Here is a 19239-nt window from a genome sequence, read left to right on the forward strand (position 1 = left end):
TCCCTCTAGTCAGGTTATAGTGATGACTGGCTCCCTCCCTCTAGTCAGGTTATAGTGATGACTGGCTCCCTCCCTCTAGTCAGGTTATAGTGATGACTGGCTCCCTCCCTCTAGTCAGGTTATAGTGATGACTGGCTCCCTCCCTCTAGTCAGGTTATAGTGATGACTGGCTCCCTCCCTCTAGTCAGGTTATAGTGATGACTGGCTCCCTCCCTCTAGTCAGGTTATAGTGATGACTGGCTCCCTCTAGTCAGGTTATATTGATGACTGGCTCCCTCCCTCTAGTCAGGTTATAGTGATGACTGGCTCCCTCCCTCTAGTCAGGTTATAGTGGTGACTGGCTCCCTCCCTCTAGTCAGGTTATAGTGATGACTGGCTCCCTCCCTCTAGTCAGGTTATAGTGATGACTGGCTCCCTCCCTCTAGTCAGGTTATAGTGATGACTGGCTCCCTCCCTCTAGTCAGGTTATAGTGATGACTGGCTCCCTCCCTCTAGTCAGGTTATAGTGATGACTGGCTCCCTCCCTCTAGTCAGGTTATATTGATGACTGGCTCCCTCCCTCTAGTCAGGTTATAGTGATGACTGGCTCCCTCCCTCTAGTCAGGTTATAGTGATGACTGGCTCCCTCCCTCTAGTCAGGTTATAGTGATGACTGGCTCCCTCCCTCTAGTCAGGTTATAGTGATGACTGGCTCCCTCCCTCTAGTCAGGTTATAGTGATGACTGGCTCCCTCCCTCTAGTCAGGTTATAGTGATGACTGGCTCCCTCCCTCTAGTCAGGTTATAGTGATGACTGGCTCCCTCCCTCTAGTCAGGTTTTAGTGATGACTGGCTCCCTCCCTCTAGTCAGGTTATAGTGATGACTGGCTCCCTCCCTCTAGTCAGGTTATAGTGATGACTGGCTCCCTCCCTCTAGTCAGGTTATAGTGATGACTGGCTCCCTCCCTCTAGTCAGGTTATAGTGATGACTGGCTCCCTCCCTCTAGTCAGGTTATAGTGATGACTGGCTCCCTCTAGTCAGGTTATATTGATGACTGGCTCCCTCCCTCTAGTCAGGTTATAGTGATGACTGGCTCCCTCCCTCTAGTCAGGTTATAGTGATGACTGGCTCCCTCCCTCTAGTCAGGTTATAGTGGTGACTGGCTCCCTCCCTCTAGTCAGGTTATAGTGATGACTGGCTCCCTCCCTCTAGTCAGGTTATAGTGATGACTGGCTCCCTCCCTCTAGTCAGGTTATAGTGATGACTGGCTCCCTCCCTCTAGTCAGGTTATAGTGACGACTGGCTCCCTCCCTCTAGTCAGGTTATAGTGACGACTGGCTCCCTCCCTCTAGTCAGGTTATAGTGACGACTGGCTCCCTCCCTCTAGTCAGGTTATAGTGACGACTGGCTCCCTCCCTCTAGTCAGGTTATAGTGACGACTGGCTCCCTCCCTCTAGTCAGGTTATAGTGACGACTGGCTCCCTCCCTCTAGTCAGGTTATAGTGACGACTGGCTCCCTCCCTCTAGTCAGGTTATAGTGACGACTGGCTCCCTCCCTCTAGTCAGGTTATAGTGACGACTGGCTCCCTCCCTCTAGTCAGGTTATAGTGACGACTGGCTCCCTCCCTCTAGTCAGGTTATAGTGACGACTGGCTCCCTCCCTCTAGTCAGGTTATAGTGACGACTGGCTCCCTCCCTCTAGTCAGGTTATAGTGACGACTGGCTCCCTCCCTCTAGTCAGGTTATAGTGACGACTGGCTCCCTCCCTCTAGTCAGGTTATAGTGATGACTGGCTCCCTCTAGTCAGGTTATAGTGATGACTGGCTCCCTCCCTCTAGTCAGGTTATAGTGATGACTGGCTCCCTCCCTTTAGTCAGGTTATAGTGGTGACTGGCTCCCTCCCTCTAGTCAGGTTATAGTGATGACTGGCTCCCTCCCTCTAGTCAGGTTATAGTGATGACTGGCTCCCTCCCTCTAGTCAGGTTATAGTGATGACTGGCTCCCTCCCTCTAGTCAGGTTATAGTGATGACTGGCTCCCTCCCTCTAGTCAGGTTATAGTGATGACTGGCTCCCTCCCTCTAGTCAGGTTATAGTGATGACTGGCTCCCTCCCTCTAGTCAGGTTATAGTGACGACTGGCTCCCTCCCTCTAGTCAGGTTATAGTGACGACTGGCTCCCTCCCTCTAGTCAGGTTATAGTGACGACTGGCTCCCTCCCTCTAGTCAGGTTATAGTGACGACTGGCTCCCTCCCTCTAGTCAGGTTATAGTGACGACTGGCTCCCTCCCTCTAGTCAGGTTATAGTGACGACTGGCTCCCTCCCTCTAGTCAGGTTATAGTGACGACTGGCTCCCTCCCTCTAGTCAGGTTATAGTGACGACTGGCTCCCTCCCTCTAGTCAGGTTATAGTGACGACTGGCTCCCTCCCTCTAGTCAGGTTATAGTGACGACTGGCTCCCTCCCTCTAGTCAGGTTATAGTGACGACTGGCTCCCTCCCTCTAGTCAGGTTATAGTGACGACTGGCTCCCTCCCTCTAGTCAGGTTTTAGTGACGACTGGCTCCCTCTAGTCAGGTTATAGTGACGACTGGCTCCCTCTAGTCAGGTTATAGTGACGACTGGCTCCCTCTAGTCAGGTTATAGTGACGACTGGCTCCCTCTAGTCAGGTTATAGAGACGACTGGCTCCCTCTAGTCAGGTTATAGTGACGACTGGCTCCCTCTAGTCAGGTTATAGTGACGACTGGCTCCCTCCAGTCAGGTCATGTTGACGACTGGCTCCCTCCAGTCAGGTCACGTTGACGACTGGCTCCCTCCAGTCATTTGTGTGTTTTAATTATTTAATCAAATAGCATGCTTAAAGCATCAGACAAGTTCAGTACATATAGTTGATTTTATAAAAACACATGGGGCGATTTGTAGAAAGAACAGATGACTCTTGGTTGACCAAGATTTATTTTAGTTGGGGACAGCACTAGAACATGATTTTGGGGCTCCCGAGTGGCGCAGCGGACACTGCATCTCAGTGCTTGAGGCTTCACTACAGACACCCTGGTTCAAATCCAGACTGTATCACAACCGGCCGTGATTTGGAGTCCCATAGGGCGGCGCACAATTGGCCCAGCGTTGTCCGGGGTAGGCAGTCATTGTAAATAAGAATTTGTTCTTAACTGACTTGCCTAGTTAAATAAAGGTTACATTTAAATACATTTAAAAAATAGAGTTTCATGACAAACCATTTTTTACAAATCCGGCAAGGCACCAATTTTGAGAAGGGTTTAAAACAAAGGTTTCAAACCAATTCATGAATGTAATTGAATCTAGGTATGTCTTGCCTTTAATGTAATGGCATGAAAAACAATTGGCTGAATATTATACAATGACTTATCAACAGCTCTAATAATTTGCCTCCACAGGAAATCTACACTGGCAATTCTAGAATATACTATATAGCCCAGAAACCTGGTTAAACTATCATTATGACATCATGGATGAATTCTAGAATATACTATATAGCCTAGAAACCTGGTTAAACTATCATTATGACATCATGGATGAATTCTAGAATATACTATATAGCCTAGAAACCTGGTTAAACTATCATTATGACATCATGGATGAATTCTAGAATATACTATATAGCCTAGAAACCTGGTTAAACTATCATTATGACATCATGGATAAATTCTAGAATATACTATATAGCCTAGAAACCTGGTTAAACTATCATTATGACCTCATGGATGAATTCTAGAATACACTATATAGCCTAGAAACCTGGTTAAACTATCATTATGACATCATGAATGAATTCTAGAATATACTATATAGCCTAGAAACCTGGTTAAACTATCATTATGACATCATGGATGGCCAGTCTTTGTATTCATAGTGCAGTGAATTCAGGGGGTTGCCCTGAGCTGAACTCAAACCTGGGTCCAGTGACTGTCAAGCCAACACCTTATAACTGTTACGCCAAGATGTCTGAACTTCTTGACGAGGTCGCTAGGTGTTGGGTTACGGTTGCTACAATAGCTTTCTCTATGAATTTGAGAGTGGTTATACTTCTCCTTCCCCCATCCCTCAGCTGTTTACCAAACCAAGCCTCTGGGCAGCCATTTTGTTGCTGTTTAAAAAACCCACACAACCCAGCAATCTGCAGTTCAAACAATAACAAAGATGTCATTCCACCACTGTTTTGGTAATAAGATGATTATGGGGTTGGAGAAATGTAACTACAGACAGACAGACCTATGGATGCAAGGACTGACCATCCATGATATCAACATTATAGTTTTAACCATGTTGAGGCTATACAGTGTTGGTTTACATTGTTTCTAAACATTGGAGTAAAAAATGCTTATATTCTGATGGGGTACAACAGTTGAACTAAGCTCATGAGGCATGTGTTATATTCTTCAAGAATCAATGGCTATAAATAAATAATTTAAAAGTCCAAATATGGATGTAGCTATTGGATATTTCCCCTTTAACACCACACATCAGTTCAACAACTGCAAAGTTTGTGCCTCTGTATTTAAGACAGTACTTACTAGTGTTAATCAGGGAACGGTTTCTCAAAACCATCTTATGGCTAAATTCACCGTTAGAACCATTGGATGCCTTAAGATGCGTTTGCGAAACCGGTCCCAGATATCCAGTTTCCTCCTTTATCGATGTAACAGTCATCTCCTCCTCATCTTTCACTCCATAAACTGCATCCTCCTCCTCTTTCACTCTGAACGAGTCTTTTTCTTCTTTCACAGTCACGGCCTCGCCCTCTACATCTTGTTTTACTGTGATGTCCTCATCTTCTTTAGCAGGAGGAGAGTAGCTCAGTGACCGCATGGTCGGAGATGTTAGCTAGCTAGGCTAATGCTAACTTAACCAGCCCGCTAGCTGAATAATAACAACACCGTAAATATGAAATTAAATATGATAACTAACTAGACCACAGAAGTGGGTTTAAAACACAGTGGCTAATATACACTAACGCGTCTAAAGAGCTTTATTGGTTCGGCTATTTTGTCCAGCAAGCTACCGAGGTGTCTGACTAACTGTTGCTGCTGTTGAAAGAAGAGTTCCGTCCACTAGATTATACGTCACACCAACAGCATTACCTTAAATTCCCACACCGCCATCTGCTGACTGGAGTGGGTAACGCAGTTGAGTAAAATGTATATTTTATTGTCAGACAAAAAGTTAAAGGGTAGGAATAAGGGACATCGCTGGTACTAAAATATTCATTAGCCCCCCCTAAATAAATCAATATCAGTCAATATATTTTTTCTGTTATTTCTTTTTTTCGTCAACCGTTCCATTGCATCTTAAACTTCTTATCCGGCCCGCACTAAGACCAGGGGAGGCTGCTGCTGCACTAGTGACTGTTAGACTTTCTTCAGCAAAGATGGCGGACAGAAATACTAGGAGAGAGGGGTACCCCTACACAGAACTGAACTGGATCAAAGATGGCGGACAGAAATACTAGGAGAGAGGGGTACCCCTACACAGAACTGAACTGGGTCAAAGATGGCGGACAGAAATACTAGGAGAGAGGGGTACCCCTACACAGAACTGAACTGGATCAAAGATGGCGGACAGAAATACTAGGAGAGAGGGGTACCCCTACACAGAACTGAACTGGATCAAAGATGGCGGACAGAAATACTAGGAGAGAGGTACCCCTACACAGAACTGAACTGGATCAAAGACGGCGGACAGAAATACTAGGAGAGAGGGGTACCCCTACACAGAACTGAACTGGATCAAAGACGGCGGACAGAAATACTAGGAGAGAGGGGTACCCCTACACAGAACTGAACTGGATCAAAGATGGCGGACAGAAATACTAGGATGGAAGCAAATGTAAGGGATTATAACGAATCATGCAAAAACATGTACAGTTGACAGGAATGTTAGTTAATGTAGAGACAAACGATTATGCATTTTTTATCATGAAGTTGATTTACGAAAATCGCGATTTAGCAAGCTAGCTGACACGCTAACATTAGCCAACTAGCTGACTAGTGTTAGGGTTGAACTGGCTATTTGTATGCATAACCTTTATAATATACTGGGGAAGCTATGCTAAGGACATAAACTACTGGTAAATCAACTGTTGAAGACAAGAACTACAACCGGCAACAGGAAGTGCGTCACGACGCTGGGATTAGCCTACACGCCGACGACAGGAGGAGCAAGTTTAAACCACGCTCCTCCTCCCTCGGACAGGCCAGCATTGAGCAGGAACTAACTCTGTTAGAGTATAAAAGAGAGAACAATCGGATAAGTCGTTCTCTTCTTCTGTTTTGCCCTGCGAGGTGTCACAGAGAGACCGTATACGATCGACACATATACCACACACGTGTTTGCATTAATTAAAGTACAGCTAAATCAGAAGTTACCATGTACTGACTATTTTGTTCTGTTACCAGAAACGAACTGTTGCAACATTAACATGGTGACCCCCGACGGTCTGGTATATAGGACGTCTTCGCTGAGCATTTAATCAGCCAATTGGACTTCGCTTTCGGGAAACGGTCTGCTTTACAAACTGTCCGGGCTACTAAAAACAGGTAAGCAGACACCTATTGTTATAATAACTAAAGATCTGCATATTGGCTTTAACCAAATTAATTTTGTGAAGCACCTGTTCGATGTAAGTGAACAAATTTATGAGTTATTATGAGTAGATAAGAAATTTGATAAAGTCACTGTTGTGACATGCAAACCTGTGGTAAATGTGTGGTTATTAAAAGGGTACCCTGGAGTATTGTTCATCTGGCGAGATCCGTAAAATAGGAAATATACTGTTAGGTTCAGGGAAAATACTGAAATATCGGCGAGATTCGTAAGGGAGGTTACGATTAGGTTCGATAATATAGAAGTTTAATGGTATCGGCGAGATTCGTAAGGGAGGTTACGATTAGGTTCGATAAAATAGGGAATAATTTGGTTTGTAATTGGTATCGGCAATGATTCGTTAAATATAGCACTGCGGTTAGGTTCGAGGAATTACCACGACAGAGATCGTGAAATTTTAGATAAGAATACTGGATGACCGGCAAGATCCGTTCATATACAGGTGCGGTTGGGTTCGGTAGAGTAATTCTTGGGAAAGAAGGTGTGGTTATAAGGCGAAGTAACAGGAATACTGAATTGAGGATTTAAAGATAAGAGAATGATGGTATAATGAAAGGACTGGAAATAAAATAATATGCAGAATTTAGGCGTGGAATAAAAGGGGAGATTTTACTGTTTGAAATTATTAACGAAAAAGCAATAAAAGGACTGGAGGAATGTCTTAGATAGGACGATAATTGTGGCTATTTGCAAGGAATGTACTGCGGGCGTGCCGAGGAATGCAACGTATATGTTTTGAATGGTGTGGTAATGTTGATGCTAACGGAGAGATAATACTGATTTTGAGATGCTAAGGGTGTGGTTATGGTTGTAGAGTATATGTTTTCATTGATGGGTAAGCGTGGGCACTGCTAGGGATTTATCAATTTATTTGGTGTTTTAAATGTTCAATGGGTGACCCGTGCATGAGCACCACGTTTGAATAAGGGGGGCTAGAACGGGTTGGTTTATCAATTCATTTGCTGTTTTAATGTTTAAATGTTAAACGGTGAAGAACGGCTTGATTTTTCAATTTATTTGATATTTGTTGTTTGTCTAGTGTACGAACACCAAGTTTAGATAGGTGGGCTAGTAGCGGGTTGATTTATCAATTAATTTTGTTTAGTGATTGACACGGTATAACACCGAGATTAATTAATAGGGATGGAATAACTTGGATTGTTGATTGAATTTGATGTTTTATTGATGGACACTGTATAACACTGAGTTTAAATAATTTGATGTTTAATGAGGAACGCTATAAGATGTGAGTTTAAATAAGTAGGTTGAAATAAGCATCGATTTTAACTGAATAAAGTGGAGCGATTGGGTTTAAATAAATAGGTTAACATACTTCACATAACGGACTGATTATTCAATTGGTCGTAAAATAAATACGGGGAAAATACAGTAAAACTACAATATGACTATCAGTGAAGAAGCGGAGAGAGTATTACAGGCTCTAAAATCCACGCTCGAAATCAATGGAGGGATGGAATGGAAGAGACGAGGAGAGAAACTCTATATGGATAGAGGATGGATGGGTATTGTCTCCTGATGGAGTTCCCACAGAAGGTGAGCCAGGTAGAATACTGGGAGCATTGAAGCTGTAAATTCAGAAAGCAGAGGGGAAATGGAAGAAAGCGGGAGAACCCGGAGAAGGTAAATTTATGGAAGCAATGGAGAAAGCTAGACAGAAGGAGAGAATAGGACTGATAATGATAGAGAAGCTTAAGAAAATGGGGAAAGAAAAACAAAGTAACGAGGAGGAACAGGGAAAGACAGAGAGGACTCCCACGGCTCACACAGAGACAACATCTAAACCCATATTATACCCCTCCCTGGCTGACCAGGGGTGGCGGGAGAACCCAGATAGCGAGGTGGTGGTAGTGGGACCGAGGCAACAATATCAAGTGCCGCCTGTAACATTACCCCCTCCCCCATTTGCTGGTCCTCAGGGAGCCGAGGGAGGTAGAGAGGAAGAGATACAGGGAGGAAGACAGGATGTAGCCACTTTATTAAAAGAGTGGATAGAAACAAAGGGAGATATAATGATGAGAACGTGGGGTCGAGAGCAGGTTACACCACCCAGAGCCCCCAGTAGACTCGTTTACCTTATAACCAAAGTCCGGATAGGAATAGACAAAAGAAAGGGGGAGATGGATGCTTTAACTGTAATAAACCGGGTCATTTTGCTAGAGAATGTGAGGTTCTGTGTAAACACTGCAATAAAATAGGTCGAAACTGTAAAAAGAGTGAATCGGTTGAGAGAGAGCAACTAACAGTGACTGTCGGGGCAACAGAGTACCTGATAACAAACCTAGGAGAAATAGCGGGGAGGAGCGGAGACTCCGTAGACAGAAGGGGAAAAACAAGGAGATACGCTGACAAAGACGGAGTGAAGCGGTGTTTTAACTGCAATAGGACGGGACATCTCGCCAGAAACTGTAATACACCATGTAAACATTGTGATGGAGTTGGACATAACCACCGAAATTGCAGCTCTAAGCAGAGCATCGGTGGTTCAATGGTAGAATTCTCTCCAGCCACGCGGGAGGCCCGGGTTCGGATCCCAGCCTATGAACCAATGGACTAAAATGTAAGAAGATATGTTTTGCCTGGAGAGATACGGTTGCTAGCGTTTGTTTAAGATATAAATGTAATGTTTTGATAGCTTGATTAGTTTAAATTGAAAGGCTAACTAATTAGAAAATAATAGCGAGGGAATTTTGATATAATACGTTGTCTGTTGCTGGATCTGACATACAGAGAAAGAGTTGAATGAAGTTATTTTTATAAGTATGGCGTTTTACAAGTTATTTTTAAAGTTTGGATATTTCATAAATGTGAAGCTGAAAGGGAAGAGGAAGTTGTGAAGTTTGGTTTTAATCTTACTATAGAGGTAAGGCAGAACGTTGGTTGAGTAGTGGGTTATATTTTTGCTTACGGGTAAAACAAAAGATGAGAATAATTGGTTGTGTGCGCTGAAGCTATGCTTGGGCTATGTTTGGCTGGAAGGAAACATTTGGTGATGTGAAGCTGGTTATTGATTCTTGGTTTGAATGTTTAGGTAACACCAGTGAATTAGAAAAGGAAGTTTATGTATTTAAACATTATACTCTGTTTCCATTACGTGGAACAATGTCAGGACAGTACAGTGAATTGCAGGTTGAGTTAATTTTATATTTACAGGGATGGTGCACATTAAACACAGTTGTGTATAATGGCAGGGTATTCCTAACAAACAGAAATGGGCCGGTTTTCAGACAAACTGAAGGGGTTTTAAGGTTTTAAGCAATCTTGGGTCAAATTAGTCAAATAGTACGTTAAAATATGGGGTTTCATAAATTGAAGTACAGTATTGTATCCAAGGGTAGCGCATGTTCAATTAAGTTTAAAACTAATGATTGGGGGGAGTACAATGGAATTATAAGCATTATTAGGTTTTGTTTGTAGTTAACTTTGGGGTTTCTGAATCGGTGTAGTAGTAGGAAATGCTGACAAAGTGGTTATTTTATGGAAAAGGAGCGCTTAGCTCTTTGGGGAAAAATTCCTAGGGACAGGATATCTTAAAGGGGTACACACACATGGCATTTTGAAGTTTTGTTTTCTGAGTTTTAATGAAACACGTGAAATTATTTTAATAGGGAATGTACTGGGAACTTGAGATACAAAATGTAGATAAAGTTATTAGCTTTCATTTGTCAAATGTAGTAAATAAAAAGGTTCTGAAAAGGGGGTATGACTTTTTGACCCCACTGGTGACTTTTCCTTTTGTGGTCTGATCAGCCGCAATGAAAAGCCATTTGGATGGTGAATTTAAGGTCATTTGGTATACTGACTTTAAGGAAATTTGGAGAACTGATAATTATGATGGAGTTAAAGTTCTTAGACACAATTGATCATTTGAACCAATGAGAAGACAAAATGACGAAAAGGGTACAATAATTTTTCTTTGGGGAGTAGTTCCGATTAGTCATTTTGATCTGATTATGTTACGTGAATATCGTTTGATAAGTAGGAGTACTTTTTACATGATCTAGATACATTTATGTTCCCTTAGAAAGTCAGCTGTAGTTGTATTTAGTGGAAGAGATTTAACACAACAAGACTGGAATTAATATAATAGTAATATTATATTTTGTTGTTAAATAAGTTTTAAATGGTAGACTTATGTCAACAGGACAGGAATATATGACATCAGTAGGTAATCCAGGATCATTGAGGGTATCGAGATAAATTTAAGTAGCTATGGAATAAGACAATTAGACATTTAGTACTCCCCTGCACTGCTGAGACCTTGATGGGTTGGAAGTAGGAGGAGAGCATAAGAAAGGAAGAGAAGATTAAAGGGACACAGAAGAATTAGATAACGGTTAGTGAGTGGAGACCAGCATAGTTAAATTATAAACAGGTGAGGACAGAAATAACACTGGGAGAGACAGAAAAGACATAAGAATAGAAGATAGAAGGATAATTTAGTTAGGTTAATTTAGTTAGTCTCTCCATGTATTAATATCCTATCGGCTCCATAGGCATGTATTATAGTTTTGATTTTAAGTTATGTTTGGTAAAATTCGCTAGGAAAAGATATGATAATTTAGTGGAAAGTAGTTAAATCTTAAAGAAGATAAGACACTTCATAGAGGAATGCACAGGGTAGCTAAGGATGAATGCCCCAGGGAGAATTGCACATGTGGTAAATGGAAGGGGGCAATCCTAAAAGAGAAGGGCTGACATAAGGATAATTTACTGATCTTACCAAAGACATTGTTAATTAAGAAATGCAGCAGAATTGATACATGGCTTGAGCCATGTATAAAAAGGGGGAGTATAGTAGAGCAGGCGATAGAACAGGATAGGATGCTACTAGAATAAAAACATTTTTTGTAGAATGTCCATTCCAACATTTGGAATTGGACTTATTGAACTATTCCGAATTGAGGGGAAGAAGGGGTGTTTAACAATAACAGATAAGTATAGCAAATGGGTAGAAGCATTCACAACTTACTTGGTGGACATGATTATGGTAGCTAAAATATTAAGTCAAGATATTATCCCTAGAGTTGGTTTACTAAGAGCCATCTCTTTAAATGATGGATGACAGTTTAGCTAATCAGGTAGAGCCTATAGAATGCCAGAGTTAGGGAGAATAGAAATACCAGAAAAGGTAGACATATAAGTTAAAGATATACTAGCAGAGCACATGAGAAGACTGTTAACCAAACCCGTATGTCCAAGATTTTGTGTCCAACAGGTGAATTGCAGGAGAAGGTGATTCACTCAATCCAACTAGGAGACTGGGTCCAGTCCCTGAGGAGAAAAAACTGGAAGCAGTCCCGTTGGGAAGGCCCATACCAGGTGCTATTAAACCATTGCCTTTGCCAGTAGGAAAGCTGAGAGAGTCACATGGGTCCACGTTACCCACTGCAAGAAGGTATGTACACATATGAGCACTGATGATCACACACAGAGTTAGGAGAAGAACCGAGAACCAATAAGGTCCGGGGGTTACCTCCTTAACGAAGATTTCCTATCCCGACCGTTCATCACTGTGTGTTCTCCTAGAGGTGTGAGTATGGGGTGGTACCTAGCAGATCGACTAAGGGCAGGAGAGGGTTGACGGTTTTTGGGAAGAGTAGAGGCTCTGAGCTGCATCATAATCTAATCTTTCTGATACATTCAGATCCAACACCTTCGGGTACTAATCATACGATACCGTTGTCATTGAGAAGAAGTAGAAGATAAACTATATAATACACTGATGAGTGACGTACAGAATAAGGAATCAAAGAAGATCAAGATGTAGAATTTTAGGTGAGCATTAAACAATTCCTTGGGGAAGCAGACAACTGTACAGGAATAGGGGTTGGCCAGATTGAAGTACTCAGCCAACCCACCTCGGTTCACCTGGATTCCTGATGAGCACCAGTGTTATAGATACAAGAATGGCACCGAGAATTGAGATGATTTTAACGGCTGGAAAGGTAATCGTTAATGTGACTGACTTAGGTTTGAAAGCACAGGAGAAAATGTGTAACCTCATAGCACCTATGGCTGATGAAGGGTGGGCTAGTACCAGCAAAGGACGCATACGACAAGAATTACCACAAAGGGTGGTTAGGAACTTGCGCCCTGGGGTTATAGGTCCAACCAGTTTGAATTAGTGATAAGAGACCAGTTATAGGAGGCTAAAGTAGGTACAGGATGAGTTTTGACCAGGATGGGAATGGCTTTGTCTAGATGGATGCTATTGGCATCCTCAGGGAGGTTCCAGATGAATACAAAGTTATGAATCAAATATGTGAAGGCTTTAACACTACATTATGTTGGTAGTTGACAATAAATAATAATGTGGATTGAATTAATGACATCATTTAATCAACAGAGATTCATGAATGAAACAGGGGATGCAGTAAAGAGGTTCTCTGACCAATTATCCGCCACCTCCCTCATGACCTGGTAAAATAGACTGACTCTCGATATGTTACGGGCAAAGAGGATGGTGGAGGTAGAATGATTAGGTTCATTGCTGTACGTACATTTTTGATAACACAGCTCATGTTTGGGAAATGGAAAAGGGTTGCAAGAACTGTATTATGGGCTGCTTTAACCTGTATGAGTGTGTTTGGGTTGTGTGGTTGTTGTTTGGTCCCGTGTGCAAGAGGTTTAATAACCAGAACTTTAGAGAGATGATAACGGAGCAGATGGTGAGCTACGGACCGAGTGAAAGTTCAGATCAATGAGACGACAAGTACCTACCGCCGAGCAAGCCTGTTCCCCTTTTTCTTTGTCACGTCTTGCAGACGTGAAGAGGGGGATTTGTAATAAAGATAATCTAACATTTTACCTAATGATATATAAGGAGGGCATTTGCACAACATGCTTCACAACAGCACACAACAAAATTCCAGAGACATATTGAGCAACCAACTGATACCAATCACGACCACACCCAGAGACAGATGGCTGACTTAAGCACTCACACAAAAATGTCAAGACATGAAAGCGCCCTAGCCACACGAACTGACCACTGGTGTAAAAAACAACATTCCATGAATATCGTAACCAACCAGACACGAATTAGCAGAAAAACACACTTAGGGGTGTTGGACTCCGAGGACAAAGGACACTGCCCAGGGCCAATGGGAAGTCGACACCCCCTGGAGAATGGACCGTCCCTCCACTCATCAACCAGTCAGGAGAGCGGACCTACTAGACTCAACCTACGTCAACACACTGTTATTTCATTGTATAAATTGGATGCACACCATGTTTCGGCGCTCTCTTCCGCTAGTTCCCTATGAGCTAAACGAAGGAGTCCGTGCACGCTTTGCCAAATATCTTTGTCTCATAATAAAATGCCTTACTATAATTGAATCCACCCAGTCCAGCGTCCTGACTTGGTCTCCTTCTCAAGTAACTGATCATCAACACGTGTCAAAGAGCACTGTTTCCGCCCGGTTTCGAACCGAGGACCTTTCGCGTGTAAAGCGAACGTGATAACCACTACACTACAGAAACCGCTGCTCGATCTTTCTGCAAGTGGTAAACCGAATTTTACCGATATTCATGGCACGTATTCGAATTTCCAAAATAAGGCATTAATGAATTTCTCTGTTACCACTATGATACTTCTTGAATGTGTCAATGAGCGTTGTCCCCGCCCGGTTTCGAACCGAGGACCTTTCGCGTGTAAAGCAAACGTGATAACCACTACACTACAGAAACTGCTACTTAATTTTCCTGCAAGGAGTAAACCCGAATTTTACAGATATTCATGGCACGTATTCAAATTTCCAAAATAATGAATTTCTCTGTTACCACTATGGTACTTCTTGAATGTGTAAATGAGCGTTGTCCCCGCCCGGCTTCGAACCGTGGACTTTTCGCGTGTGAAGCAAACTTGATAACCACTACACTACAGAAACTGCTGCTACATTTAGCTACAAGGAGTAAACCGAATTTTACAGATATTCATGGTACGTATTCGAATTTCCAAAATTAGGGATTTATGAAAATAACTATTCTCTGTTAAAAGTACAGTACCTACTGCACATGTCAAAGAGCACTGTTTCCGCCCGGTTTTGAAACGAAGACCTTTCGCGTGTAAAGCGAACGTGATAACCACTACACTACAGAAACCGCTGCTCGATCGTTTTGCAAGGAGTAAACCGAATTTTACAGATATTCATGGCACGTATTCGAATTTCCAAAATATGGCATTAATGAATTTCTCTGTTACCACTATGATACTTCTTCAATGTGTCAATGAGCATTGTTTCCGCTGGTTTCGAACCAGGGACCTTTCGTGTGTGAAGCGAACGTGATAAACACTACACCAAAGAAACTACTGCTACAATTAGCTGCAAGGAGTAAACCGAATTTTAAAGATATTCATGGAACGTATTCGAATTTCCAAAATAAGGGATTAATGAAATTCTCTGTGGTACTAATTGATTGTGTCAATGAGCGTTGTTTCCGCCTGGTTTCGAACCAGGAACCTTTCGTGTGTGAAGCAAACGTGATAACCACAACACTACAGAAACTGCTGCTTGATTTTTCAGCAAGGAGTAAACCGAATTTTAAAGATATTCATGGCACGTATTCGAATTTCCAAAATAAGGCATTAATGAAATTCTCTGTTACCGCTATATTACTTCTTGAATGTGTCAATCAGCGTTGTTCCCGCCCGGTTTCGAACCAGGGACCTTTCGCGTGTGAAGCGAACGTGATAACCACTACACCACAGAAACTAGTACTACAATTAGCTGCACGGAGTAAACCGAATTTTAAAGATATTCATGGCAGGTATTCGAATTTCCAAAATAATGCACTAATGAAATTCTCTGTTACCATTACGGTACTTCTTGAATTTGTCAATGAGCGTTGTTTCCGCCTGGTTTCGAACTGTTTCAGACGTTTAAGGGACGCCAAAACGACTATTGCTTTAAAACGACACAGAGAGTTCAGCACCTACAGTTACGATCTGTCTTTAATTTTGCCCTTTTTTAAAACCATAAATTTGGATTAGAACAGCTAACACAGCTAGCTCAGCTAGCACAGCTAACGCAGCTAGCACAGCTAACACAGCTAGCACAGCTAACACAGCTAACACAGCTAGCACAGCTAACACAGCTAGCACAGCCAACACAATCAAAGGAAGCCAAATTCTCACTGGCTTCCCTTGCCTTCAACGCTACGGGCAGCAACAATGTTATACTCTTTATGACCAGACAGCATCAGACAGGACTGAGACAGACTGTTTCACTGTCCAGACAGCATCAGACAGGACTGAGACAGACTGTTTCACTGACCGGACAGCATCAGACAGCACTGAGACAGACTGTTTCACTGACCAGACAGGACTGAGACAAACTGTTTCACTTATCAGACAGGACTGAGACAGACTGTTTCACTGACCAGACAGCATCAGACAGGACTGAGACTACCCCAAAGACAACGTGTGTGAAGCAAGAGCTTCCTGTGACAACCGGAAGTTGTTAAAAACAGCCTAGAGCTATTGTCATATGGCCACCTGCAGATAGTGAAAATTACTCAACTCAACCATGTGTCATTCAGTCAATTATTAAGGTAGAGACTTCTTATTCAGGATTCTGTTTATGTCTACCCCAAAGACAACGTGTGTTGAGTAAGAACTTCCTGTGACAACCGGAAGTGGTTAAAAACAGCCTAGAGCTTTTGTCATATTTCAACATGACGGAGAGTAAAGTCAGTCAGGAGTCCCTGACCTTGTCTTCTCTCAAGAAGATGTCTGGTAGGCCCATTTAAATACCTTTTTTGGACATTTCAAGATAGCAGATGTTTGAGTTGGGTCTATTAACACAGCTGTGAGTTGTTATTTTTTTCATTTTTTCATTTTTGACAAAATGAGCAGTCCTGGAAGTGACAGATTTTGACTCATATTGAGTGATAAGACTGAGCTATTTAGAAAATCCCTTAGCCTTTCGACTAATTTTGGGTTAGTTGAACTAATTTTGGGTTAGTTCTCTCAAGAAGAACTAACCAATCTCAACATGACAGAAAGTAAGACAGGGAAACCAATCTCAACATGACAGAAAGTAAGACAGGAGAACCTATTTCAACATGACAGAGAGTCAGTCAGGAGTCCCTGACCTTATCTTCTCTCAAGAAGATGTCTGGTAGGCCCATTTAAATACCTTTTTTGGACATTTCAAGATAGCAGATGTTTGAGTTGGGTCTATTAACACAGCTGTGAGTTGTTAACTTTTTCATTTTTTCATTTTTGACAAAATGAGCACTCCTGGAAGTGACAGATTTTGACTCATATTGAGTGATAAGACTGAGCTATTTAAAAACACTTTTTCAACATTTCAAGATAGCAGTTAGTTCAGTTTGATCTTATTAAAGACAGCTGTATCATTTTTTTATTCATTTTGACATATTGTTTGGGACCACTTTTTTTGCTCTGTTTGAAGGCTGTCAGCTTCTTCTCAGGAGGAGAATCACTTAGCCTTTCAACTAATTTTCAAATGATAGGATGCCTATTTAAAAACACTTTTTCAACATTTCAAAATAGCAGTTAGTTCAGTTTGATCTTATTAAAGACAAATGAATCCACGAATCCACTGTGTCTGCCTTTCCACTGTGAAGACAGGTTCTACTACCCCCTGCTGTCTGTTGATGGTACTACTACTAGACACAGCGGCAGAATAAATTAAACTAGACATTTGTTTTCATCTCAAAACCAGAGAGCAACCGCTGTCCGGTGAAGTCCACACAAAGCGTATTGCATGTAACCAAACAGTTAGGTGACCTGCAGCACGGTCAAAGCAAAATATATCTTTCAGACGTTTTAGGGACGACAAAACGACTATTGCTTTAAAACGACACAGAGAGTTCAGCACCTACAGTTACGATCTGTCTTTAATTTTGCCCTTTTTTTAAAACCATAAACTTGGATTAGCACAGCTAACACAGCTACCACAGCTAACACAGTTAGCACTGCTAGCACAGCTAACACAGCTAGCACAGCTAGCACAGCCAACACAATCAAAGGAAGCCAAATGCTCACTGGCTTCCCTTGCCTTCAACGCTACGGGCAGCAACAATGTTATACTCTTTATGTCCAGACAGCATCAGACAGGACTGAGACAGACTGTTTCACTGTCCAGACAGCATCAGACAGGACTGAGACAGACTGTTTCACTGACCGGACAGCATCAGACAGGACTGAGCCAGACTGTTTCACTGACCAGACAGGACTGAGACAAACTGTTTCACTTATCAGACAGGACTGAGACAGACTGTTTCACTGACCAGACAGCATCAGACAGGACTGAGACTACCCCAAAGACAACGTGTGTGAAGCAAGAGCTTCCTGTGACAACCGGAAGTTGTTAAAAACAGCCTAGAGCTATTGTCATATGGCCACCTGCAGATAGTGAAAATTACGCAACTCAACCATGTGTCATTCAGTCAATTATTAAGGTAGAGACTTCTTATTCAGGATTCTAATAATCAGTGGCCTGACTGTGTCAAAGGCCCATCCTGGTAGATCTGAACCTAATGCAGCTTGGTGTGATCAGATGACAGAAGTCACATTTAGATGCCAGGTGTAACTGAGGCCATAGATGCTCCATATCCATTACTTTGAGTGTTTTATATAATATGACTAAATGTGTTTCTGTGTTGCAGGGGCAGTCAAGAAATGCAACAGCAAGGCCACAGAACATGACATAAGCAGAGCTGTGGGAGACCACCTCAAGCCCCTGGTAGAGCCGGGGGTGGTGTTTACCACTCCACCACGCCTTCAGCAGGCTGGAAAAGTGGGATTGATACTGTTTTTCATACTAAGATGGACCAGGAGTCGGTTGATTGGTCAGTCATTGGGTTAATTTGTTTTGCAATATGTTCAAATCAAATCAAGCTTTATTTATACAGCACATTTCAGACATGGATGCAACACAATGGCTTCACAGGAAAAAACTATGAAAATAAAGAAATATTTAGTACACAAACATAAGAGGATAAAAAAACAGAAGACTAACAACTGAAATACTAATGAACATTCTAAGGAAATGCCATTGATTAAAATATCAACAATATGATGCTATATCCAACCCAAAATATAACTTGTTTTTTAGGAGGGGCTCTGAAAGACACTATGGGGGTGTCCACTGGAAGTTGACTAGTAACAACAACTGGGACCTAAAAGACACCCACCGTGAGACCCACTAAATCTGCCCAAGAAGAGACAAACAAAAGGAAAACCCACACCAAGCTTAAAGCCCGGAAGCAAACCAAAAAGGTGGAGCAACTAAAGGTGTTGACTCTCCACATGTATCAAGACAACTGGAGCACTGGGCCAGACACTCTTAAATAGAACCTGGACCAGCTCAGGTGAAACACCTTCCCACTAACGAGATGGACAAGCCAGCACAGGTGTAACACATACTGACTAACGAGGTGACACCAATCAGTGCGTCCTACGTGCTAACGAGCTAGACGTGCTAACGAGCTAGACGTGCTAACGAGCTAGTCGTGCTAACGGGCTAGACGTGCTAACGGGCTAGACGTGCTAAAGTCCAACCTCAAAACATAAATGGAAAAACCAAAGCCTGTAACACCTTCCCCCTTAAGACAACAAATATATCCTA

At 42.3% G+C, this 19239-nt stretch overlaps 1 long non-coding RNA gene and 4 other non-coding genes across 5 annotated transcripts; 1 reads left to right on the forward strand and 4 right to left on the reverse strand.

Moving 5' to 3' along the window:
- The first annotated feature begins 6016 nt into the window (after window positions 1-6016).
- On the forward strand, window positions 6017-11054 carry LOC115152487 (uncharacterized). The gene is made up of 2 exons (XR_003867507.1): window positions 6017-6836; window positions 6896-11054. It is a non-coding gene; the product is annotated as an uncharacterized LOC115152487 (long non-coding RNA).
- Window positions 11055-14049: 2995 nt separating this feature from the next.
- Window positions 14050-14122, reverse strand: trnav-uac (transfer RNA valine (anticodon UAC)). The gene has a single exon. It is a non-coding gene; the product is annotated as a tRNA-Val (tRNA).
- A 134-nt stretch (window positions 14123-14256) lies between these two features.
- On the reverse strand, window positions 14257-14329 carry trnav-uac (transfer RNA valine (anticodon UAC)). Its single transcript has one exon. It is a non-coding gene; the product is annotated as a tRNA-Val (tRNA).
- Window positions 14330-14670: 341 nt separating this feature from the next.
- Window positions 14671-14743, reverse strand: trnav-uac (transfer RNA valine (anticodon UAC)). The gene has a single exon. It is a non-coding gene; the product is annotated as a tRNA-Val (tRNA).
- A 538-nt stretch (window positions 14744-15281) lies between these two features.
- Window positions 15282-15354, reverse strand: trnav-cac (transfer RNA valine (anticodon CAC)). Its single transcript has one exon. It is a non-coding gene; the product is annotated as a tRNA-Val (tRNA).
- Window positions 15355-19239: the final 3885 nt, after the last annotated feature.

The sequence above is a fragment of the Salmo trutta genome, chromosome 17 (assembly GCF_901001165.1).
Source record: "Salmo trutta chromosome 17, fSalTru1.1, whole genome shotgun sequence".
NCBI lineage: Eukaryota > Metazoa > Chordata > Actinopteri > Salmoniformes > Salmonidae > Salmo > Salmo trutta.